The sequence below is a fragment of the Octopus bimaculoides genome, chromosome 14 (assembly GCF_001194135.2).
Source record: "Octopus bimaculoides isolate UCB-OBI-ISO-001 chromosome 14, ASM119413v2, whole genome shotgun sequence".
Classification (NCBI taxonomy): domain Eukaryota; kingdom Metazoa; phylum Mollusca; class Cephalopoda; order Octopoda; family Octopodidae; genus Octopus; species Octopus bimaculoides.
In genome coordinates this window covers 35,462,862-35,471,745 of record NC_068994.1, presented here as the reverse complement: position 1 = coordinate 35,471,745, position 8,884 = coordinate 35,462,862, and the positions used below count along the sequence as shown (strand labels likewise).

At 33.3% G+C, this 8,884-nt stretch overlaps 1 protein-coding gene and 1 long non-coding RNA gene across 5 annotated transcripts in view; one reads left to right on the top strand and one right to left on the bottom strand.

Moving 5' to 3' along the window:
- The window catches only part of LOC128249440 (uncharacterized), a 347,579-nt gene extending 339,294 nt beyond the window's left edge, over nucleotides 1–8,285 (bottom strand). Inside the window, exon 1 of the long non-coding RNA XR_008265561.1 lies at nucleotides 8,268–8,285. This is a non-coding gene — a long non-coding RNA (uncharacterized LOC128249440). The remainder of the gene's footprint in view (nucleotides 1–8,267) is intronic.
- Nucleotides 1–8,884, top strand: part of LOC106881593 (protocadherin beta-15) — a 363,194-nt gene that overhangs the window by 224,569 nt on the left and 129,741 nt on the right. The gene's annotated exons all lie outside the window — the stretch shown is intronic.

Here is an 8,884-nt window from a genome sequence, read left to right as displayed (position 1 = left end):
ATATATACATATATACATACATACGTGCGTGTGTGTGTGTGTGCACTTCATTGTATTTTTCCCATCCACCACTTGACAACTGGTGTTGGTGTTTACATTCCCATAACACTAGCGGTTTGGCAAAAAAGACCAATAGAATAAGTTCTGGTGTCAATTTCTTCAGCTAAACTCTTCAAGGTGATGCCTAAGCATAGCTACAGTCCAATGAGTGTAACAAGTTAAATATAAAAGATGAATAGATAAGTAAATATGAATAAGGTGCCAAAAATAGATAGCTGTCTTGTTATGAGTACAGCTCCATTTTAGGGATTAATATTGATTTCTAATTTGGGCACAAGGCTAGTAGTCTGGGGGTGGGGAGAAGATAAGTCGATTACATCGACCCTAGTGCTCAGCTGGTTTTTATTTTATTGACTTCAAAATGATGAAAGCAAAGTCAACATTGGCAGAATTTGAACTCAGGATGTAAAGGACGAAATGCTGCTAATCGTTTTGCTGGCTTGCTAATAGTTCTGTCTATTCACCATCTTATTTTGGGGGTTAATACTGATTATTTCTTCTGTATGTAGAATGATACAGATTTCTACAAGGCATAGCTGTGTAGTTAAGAAGCTTGATTGCAACTACATGATTTCAGGTTCAGTCCCACCATGTGACATGTTGACCAAGTGTCTTCTTCTGTAACTCTGGATCAATCAATATCTTGTGACTGAATCTGGTAGATGGAAACTGTGTGGAAGCCCATTATATATATAAATATATCTGCATGTTTACATGTTTGTGTTGTTTTGTTTGCCCCCTGTAACTTAGTCGTTCGGTAGTGTAAGTACAAGACCTGAAAAGAAAAATAAGTTCTGGGTTCAATTTGCTCAACTAAACGCTTCAAGACAGTATCCCAGCATGGCTGCAATCCAGTGACTGAAACAAGTAAAAAGATAAAAAAAGAAAGATATATAGGGTAAGAAGATTTAATGTGAATTTAAGAATCTTGAATCACATAGTTTAGCCTTTTAGTATTTAGATTATTCTATTCTGTCAAAGGTAAGGCATATTTATTCACATTGTTATGAATTAACCACGCATTGTGTTGTAGCTTCAAAATTCTTATGATCTGATAGTTTATTTTTAGAATGACATTGTAGGGTAGGTATGAGAGGCTGGATCTGGACAGTTTGAACATGAAACAGGAAGAATATTTCAGTCAGATATGGCTGGTTTAAATGCTAAAAAACTATAGTCATAGGTTTCTTGGGGTTGGATATCAATGTGTGGCATTTTGAGTTAGTGGCTTTAACCATAACCTCAGGTTGATCAATACCTCATGTATGAAATTTGGTAAGAAGAAACAGTGCAGAAGCCATTATTGTCATCATCATCGCTGTCATTGTTGCCATTGTCATCATCATCATTAATATCATTATTTTACATGTTTTGAAGGCAGTGAGCTGGAAGAAATGTTAACATGCTGAGCGAAATGCTTAGTGGTATTTCATTTGTCTTTACATTCTGAGTTCAAATTCTGCCTTTGACTTTGCCTTTCATCCTTTCAGGATCGATAAATTAAGTACCAGTTGTGTACTGGGTACTGGGGTTGATCTAATTGTCTGGCCACCTCTCCAAAAATTTCAGGCTTTTTGCCTAGAGTAGAAAAGAAAAGATTATTTGACATGTTTTGGTTTTATTTCTGTGTTTTTACTCCACAGTGGAATGGGTTGGACAAGTCTTAGCATCTCATTACATATTGTGGTTCTTCATAATCTGACACATACAGGAACAACAACAATAACCAAAATACTGCCTGTCTTTTATATTGTGATACATTTTGGTTTTACAGCTGACTACCCTTCTTATCACTAATCTATTTACAGCATGGACTATGCATATTTTACTGTACCACCAGCATGAGAGAAGTAGCATCAGGACTAATGAATTCCCCTTACTCTATATCAGTTTTTATTTAAGTTATCACTCTCCTTGATGGGCTACCTGCGTCGTGGACTTGTAGTGTTCATATTCTATCCCACTTATGATATAATATAAATTTCTTACAGTGTGTTTTTATTTGAGTCAATGGATTGCCTGTGCTGAAACTCATGGCATCCACATTTTCTTTTACTTGCAATATAATATATAAATATCTTACTTCAGCAGAAAGAGAGAAAAATGTTATAGAAGAATATAATGAAATGAACTGATGCTAATATGTTACCCAAGAGCCATCAATAGTACAAGAGATATAAATTAACTTCAACTTGGAATTGAGAGTTGCATCATGAATTGAGTGTGGAGAAAGGGGATTACTTCTTGCTTTAATGCACTTGCCATATTTTTGAAGAGACTAATGCCAACACCATTAAAGAAAAGTACATCTCACTCTTTCTCTGATCCTGGAAGGTATGGTTGGATTAGAAGCAACAAAAGTTCGTTGCCACAGATTACACCAAACTGAGCTGGCATAATGAACTGTGTTGGAATATATTTAAATGAGGATGGTCTTAACACAAAAAAAAAAATAAAATTAAAATGAAGCCATGGATGTAAAAAACATATATAAAAAAGTAGATTAGAATCACAGAGCTTTTATTAGAATTAAATGCAAAAATGGTTTGAGGGATAACTTGACAATTTTCAGGATACCATAAAAAATTTCCATGCAATATACTCTCATTTTTACCATATTTTTAAATAAATGTGTTCCTCACTAATAGCATTCATGCTTTTTAAATTTTCTTTTAAATTCCACTCTACTGTCTGTCTCAAATAATTTATTCTGTCACCCACCAACATACTTAAATCAATGTTCATTATTTTATTCACTTTTTGAAAATTTGTTGAAAGATTTTGCTTTGAGGGACATCTTTTTAAAACTATCAGTATATGTCATAATGGTATTTCACCAAGTAATCAATATTTTATTTATCACATGCAGTTGCGATGAATAGAGCCAATTGCTGGAGTTTTCGTAATCCTTTCTGTCACTCTTAGGATTAATTCCTCTAAAACTTCAATATATGAGGCTGAGAAAATCAGGTGTTGCACTATTCATTCTTTTCCAAGAACAATATTGAAGTAATTGCAGAGAAATAGCTCCAACTAGCTGGTATCAAAAATAAGTCATCAAATCACACTAGGTGAAAGCAGACCTTTAATTTACAGTAGGAATATCTCTCATCTCATCTTTACCCACTCATTCCTGGGAGGGTTAGGGGGCAGCGTCCTCAATAGTATGAATATGAAAAAATACCAATGTAAATAGTTTTTTTTCTGAGAAAATATATTTCAGTTTATGATTACATATTGTTAATAACTATGAATCTTTTTCTTTTTTCTTCCTTTAACAAAGGCAGCCATTATTTTCTTACCAATTTTAGCAGGATGTAAGAATTAATAAAGTGCTGTCCCCATTTAGTTTGGCATCCAATTCCTACCAACTTTGTCTTTTTCATAATTTCAGGATCACAGGAATTGAATAAGTATTATTATTATTTGTAATTGTTCATGCAAGTTAGCAGAATTGTTAGTGCATTGGACAATATGCTCAGTGGTATTTCTTTCAGATCTTCCATGTGCATTAAAGAAAGAAGTAATTCCATGCAGTGGGACAGAACCAGGGACCATATAAGTTGAGAATCATACTTCTTACCACAAAGCTACAACTGTGCCTATCTGCAGGAAAGTTAGGATACTATTATCCAATGTGTCTTTTCTAAGACAGTAGGAAATAATTTAAGTGAGTATGATTTCTAGCAGGCCAAGTAGTTATGTATAAGTTCCCTCATTGGGACATGCAGATTTCAGTCAAACTGTGGGTTAACTAAAGCCAGGGTCTACTCACTCGTGGATAAGTTATAATCATACATCAATGTCAGAAATCATTCATAATCATTGTTTCAAGGTGCAAAATACTTTTTGACTAGATGATTAAGTCCCTGTATTTCAAAGATAGGAAATTGTAATGTTTATGCTTTTAGTCACAGGCATGGCTATATGGTTAAGAAATACCCTTTCTGACCACAGGGTTTTGAGTTCAGTCACAATTTGTGGTATCTTTGACAAGTGTCTTCCACAATAGCTTCAGACTAACCAAAGCTTGGGAGTTGAATTGGAAGTAGTGTGTATGTGTATGTGTGTGTGCACACATGCGTGCATGCTGACGTTTCCTTTTCTTGACATCATGGAATAATTATAAATGAGCATTGTCATCATGCAAGTGGAATTCCTTGTTTCCAGTCTGCCATCAAAATATGTCCAGCTATGGGGAAATATCACCTTTGTTTTAAGCAGGCATGAGTTGAGAACAGGAAGGCATCTGGCTATAGAAAGTAGTTCCAACTCATGCAAGCATGGAAAAGTAAATGGTGGTGATGATAACGATGACAGCAACAATGCTTCTGCTGCCACTGCTCTTCTCTGGAGAATTAATGGCACACAAAGAGAGAAATGTCCTCAACCATGAACAGAAATTCTGTTGAGGTTACATCTTGTTAAAAGAAAGAAGAACATACAGAACTGCATTTGGTGGTGCAGAGAACTAACATTGTGTAACAAAATTTTTATTTTTTTTGTCTTTCATAAGTAAGTGTTATTTTTTATTTGCTTCTATCCAGAATCGAAGGAAATCACTACTATTCCCTTCAAACTTTGCTTTTGTGACCTGGACATCAATGTTTTGAAACTGACCTACTTTCCATTACATTTCAGACAGATTCAGCACTTAATTGCTGACGCAGAAATATTGTTATATCAAATATTCTGCTCAATTCCACAAATTTGCTTGACCTTAACCACTTGAGCATGTCCCTTAGTGGCTGACAATATGTGCATCTCTGATCATGAGCAGGAGTAGTGACGGAGCATCATAGCCATGCATTGAGAAAGATTCTTTGGGTGTTTGAATAATTCACCCCTGGAAACATGATTGTTTCATTCATCATCCTTAAACAACCCTTCTTCAGGTGTCTTTTGAATAGGATGGGCTCCTCAACCCAAAGATAATTCTAATTGGGTCCCACCCACAAGGACATGCACTGTTTATCTTAATATGAGATCACCATGTTGTGCACATATGGCTGTGATGCATGTGCCTGGTGTACCCTTATCAGACAGATAGTCCTGATGGGTATATTGGGCTTCATATATTTGTACAGTCTCACTTTGATGGCATACACTGCTCTCTCAATAATGATAATAACAACAATGTTAATAATAATAAATGCCAAAAGTGGGATTTTCCAGGGAGACTCGCTGTCCCTTTTAATATTTGTCTTATGTTTGATCACCCTCAGTTTAGTATTAAGGAAGGCAAAGATAGGGCATCAATTAATAAATAGTAAGGAAAAACAAACCATTTGCTCTACATGAATGATCTGAAGCTTTTTAGGAAGAATGAAAAAGAGATAGATCTTTTAATAGAGACAGTAAGACTCTTTAGCAAAGATATAGGCATGGAATTTGGCATAGATAAGTGTGCAATATTAGTCATGAGAAGGGGACAGGTAGTCAACAATGAAGGCATTCAGTTACCAGATGGCCAGACATTAAAATCATTGAAAGGAGGAGAGAGTTATAAGTATCTAGGAGTATTAGAATCTGACAAGATACTAACAACAGAAATGAAAACAAAAATTTAGAAGGAGTACATTAGAAGGGTGAGGAAACTAATGAAGTCAAAGCTAAATGGTCCAAATCTAGTGAAGGCTGTAAATACTTGGGGAGTATCATTACTTAGATACTCAGCAGCTTTTGTAGATTGGACAAAAACTGAATTAGCAAAGCTAGACTAAAGAACTAGGAAGGAATTCAATATAAATGGAGGACTAGCAAGATTATACCTACCTAGAAAGGAAGGCAGAAGAGGGTTAATATCAATAAAAGACTGCATGGAGTTAGCTAGAATAGATATAAACTCCGAAGTAGGTACAAGTGAAGAAAGTTCATTAAAAGCTGCTAAAGTCACAGCAAGACATAGGAACCCTCAACAAAGTTAAAATCTAGAAAAGAGAACAGAAATTATCTGACTGGTAGGAGAAGGAGTTGCATGGTAGATTCTCAAAGATAGTTGCAGCAAATAGTAGTAGTGAGAGATGGTTATGGTTGCTGAAAGGAAAGTTCTATTACTCTGTCAGACTGACAGAGTAATAGAAGCTAGAAGGCCTGATTTGGTAGTCGTAGAAAAAGAGAATAGAAAGTGCCAGATAATTGACTTTATAGTCCCAAATGATGAAGAAATAGCAAAGTACCAGGACCTAGCTATTGAATTATAGAGACTGTGGAAAATTCGAGTAAAATGTATCCCAGTAGTTCTAGGTGCATTGGGAACTATCCCTAAAGATCTGAATGAATGGATAGAGGAAATAAGCATAAAACCCAGTTTAGTACAACTCCAGAAAACAGTGATATTAGGGATAGCTAGGATACTTAGGAAGGTTCTTGGCATCTAAGGCTACTTGTTGTAGCCCAATGTTAGGATTCTTTTCTTCTCCAACAGTCTAATCTTTTGAGTGTATATGAAAATAATAATAATTATAGTTTCAAATTTTGTCACAAGGCCAGCAAGATAGGGGAGAGGGCAAGTTAGTTACATCAACTCCAATGTTCAACCGGTACATATTTTATTGACCCTAAAAGGTGTGTGCTGCTCTCTTACTCAATTATAATGGTATATTTTTTAATGGCCTCAAGAGCAATGAAAAAAAAAAATTTTTCAGGACAAAACAAAGACAAAGAGCAAAGGAGATTTACATATAGATTTAAATATACATGTGCAAAAAACACAACAATACGAATTAACAAGAAAATTGAAAATAAAATTTCCCAAAACTGGTAGAGTACCACTCTGGGACAACCAAAGAATCCTGTCAATAAAAATATGTACTGCAACAATATTTGTAGTTATTTTAAATCCTATCTCTACTATCTATCTCAATGTATTCTGTTATTCACCAGCTAACTTAATTTGGTGCTTATTATTATGGTTGGTTTCTTTACATTCATTTTCTTTTATCTTTTTTATAAAATTTTAAAAAAAGATTTTGCTTTCGTAGACAACTTTTTAAAAATATCCGAGTATGTCATAATGGTATTTCACCAAGTAATCAATATTTTATTTATCCCATGCAATTTCAATGAATAGAACCAATTGCTGAAGTTTTCATAATCATTTCTGTCAATCACTGCTAGGATTAATTCCTCCAGACTTCAACATATGAGAATGAGAAAAACAGGTGTTGCAACTGACATCTTTTTCTAAGAGCTTTATTTGTTCATTTGACATCCATTTTATCATGCCTGCATAGGTTGATCAGAAATGCATCTGAGACAGGCTTTTATACAAGATCAAGGCATCACACACACATGCTCAATAGGCTGAAACAACTTCGACATCACTGTCAAAAATATTCTTTTGTTTAAGAATAATTAATTTAGTACTCATCAAAAGTATAGAGTCACCCCTCAGATTAAATGCAAAATTGTTTTTATTATAATTAAACCTAAAAACAAATAACACACACACACATATATATATATATATATATATACTTATATATATATATATATATATATACTTATATATATATATATATATATATATATATATATATATCTTACTAATTTAGAGATGAACCACCACTCTACAACTCAGAACCCGTCCAAATCCATGTTGTGAGGCATATACCATCTTAATATACCTAAGATTTAAATCTAAAAATTTTAATTAAATAATATATTACATAAATAAATCATAGAAATATTAATTTTAAAAAATTTAAAAGTTAAAATTATAAATTGGACAGTAAAAATTACCACGATAATATACACTATAGAAGTATAGATGTAAACCGTTAGTGCTAGTATATAGACTCCGTGCATTTCATTGCTGAAATAGGACTATATAAAATCATAAGCAAATTCTATCAGAGTTCATTAGAACGGGGAAATGATTTTACTCCCAAAATCAGTCACTCTTCAGCTCAAATCTCTAAGAAAATACCTAAAATCATTCAAGGAATAAACATAAACATGAGAAATAAATATATATATACAAAGAGACAAAATCTGTAAACTGATCCCTACATTAACGGTTATTAATATAATTATTAAGAGTTACAATCTAAAAATATTGAAAAAGAGTATTATAGTAAACAAGGTTAAAACATTATGGAATAAGTAGATAATAGTAAAAAAACGTGTTAGTGTATGAAGTTACTAAAAGATGGATGTCAATACTGTTTATAAAATTAAAATTAAAATAAGAAAACATGACTTACCTGCCGGTGAGTAACTGTGGACTGAATCAAAATGGCTGTTATAGAATTTATACTAAAAGGTCACGTGATAAATATGACGTCTATTACCCAGAAGTACATGCGTATTATAATTTCTAAAATAATAACGAAAATATCGAAAAATAAAATCTACCTAAAATAAAAAGATTCTTGAGGATTAAAATTAGAAAAATACTTAAACTTGCAAATTAACGCAGAGTAATAACTATATACATACGAAAATTCTACATTACGTAAATAATGCTATGAACATTAATACTGAAAAGTCAGGTGATAAACATGGTGTCCATTACCAGAGCTAAATACGTATTATAATTACTAAAATAGTGATGTTGAAGGATCATGACTGTAGTGAAAATGATAACACAAAATACTACCTACATTGGATCGACTTGCAATAAAATTAAATCCCGGGTGGCGCAACATATGAATTCTTTTAAGAATAGAAATTTAATGAACTCTATGGGCCTTAGTAAATCCATTTGGAAACTTAAATAAAAAAGAATAGGATACGAGTTAAAATGGGAAATAGTTTGCAAGGTTAAATCATATAGGATAGGGAATAAATTCTGCTTATTATGTACTAACGAATTCAAAGA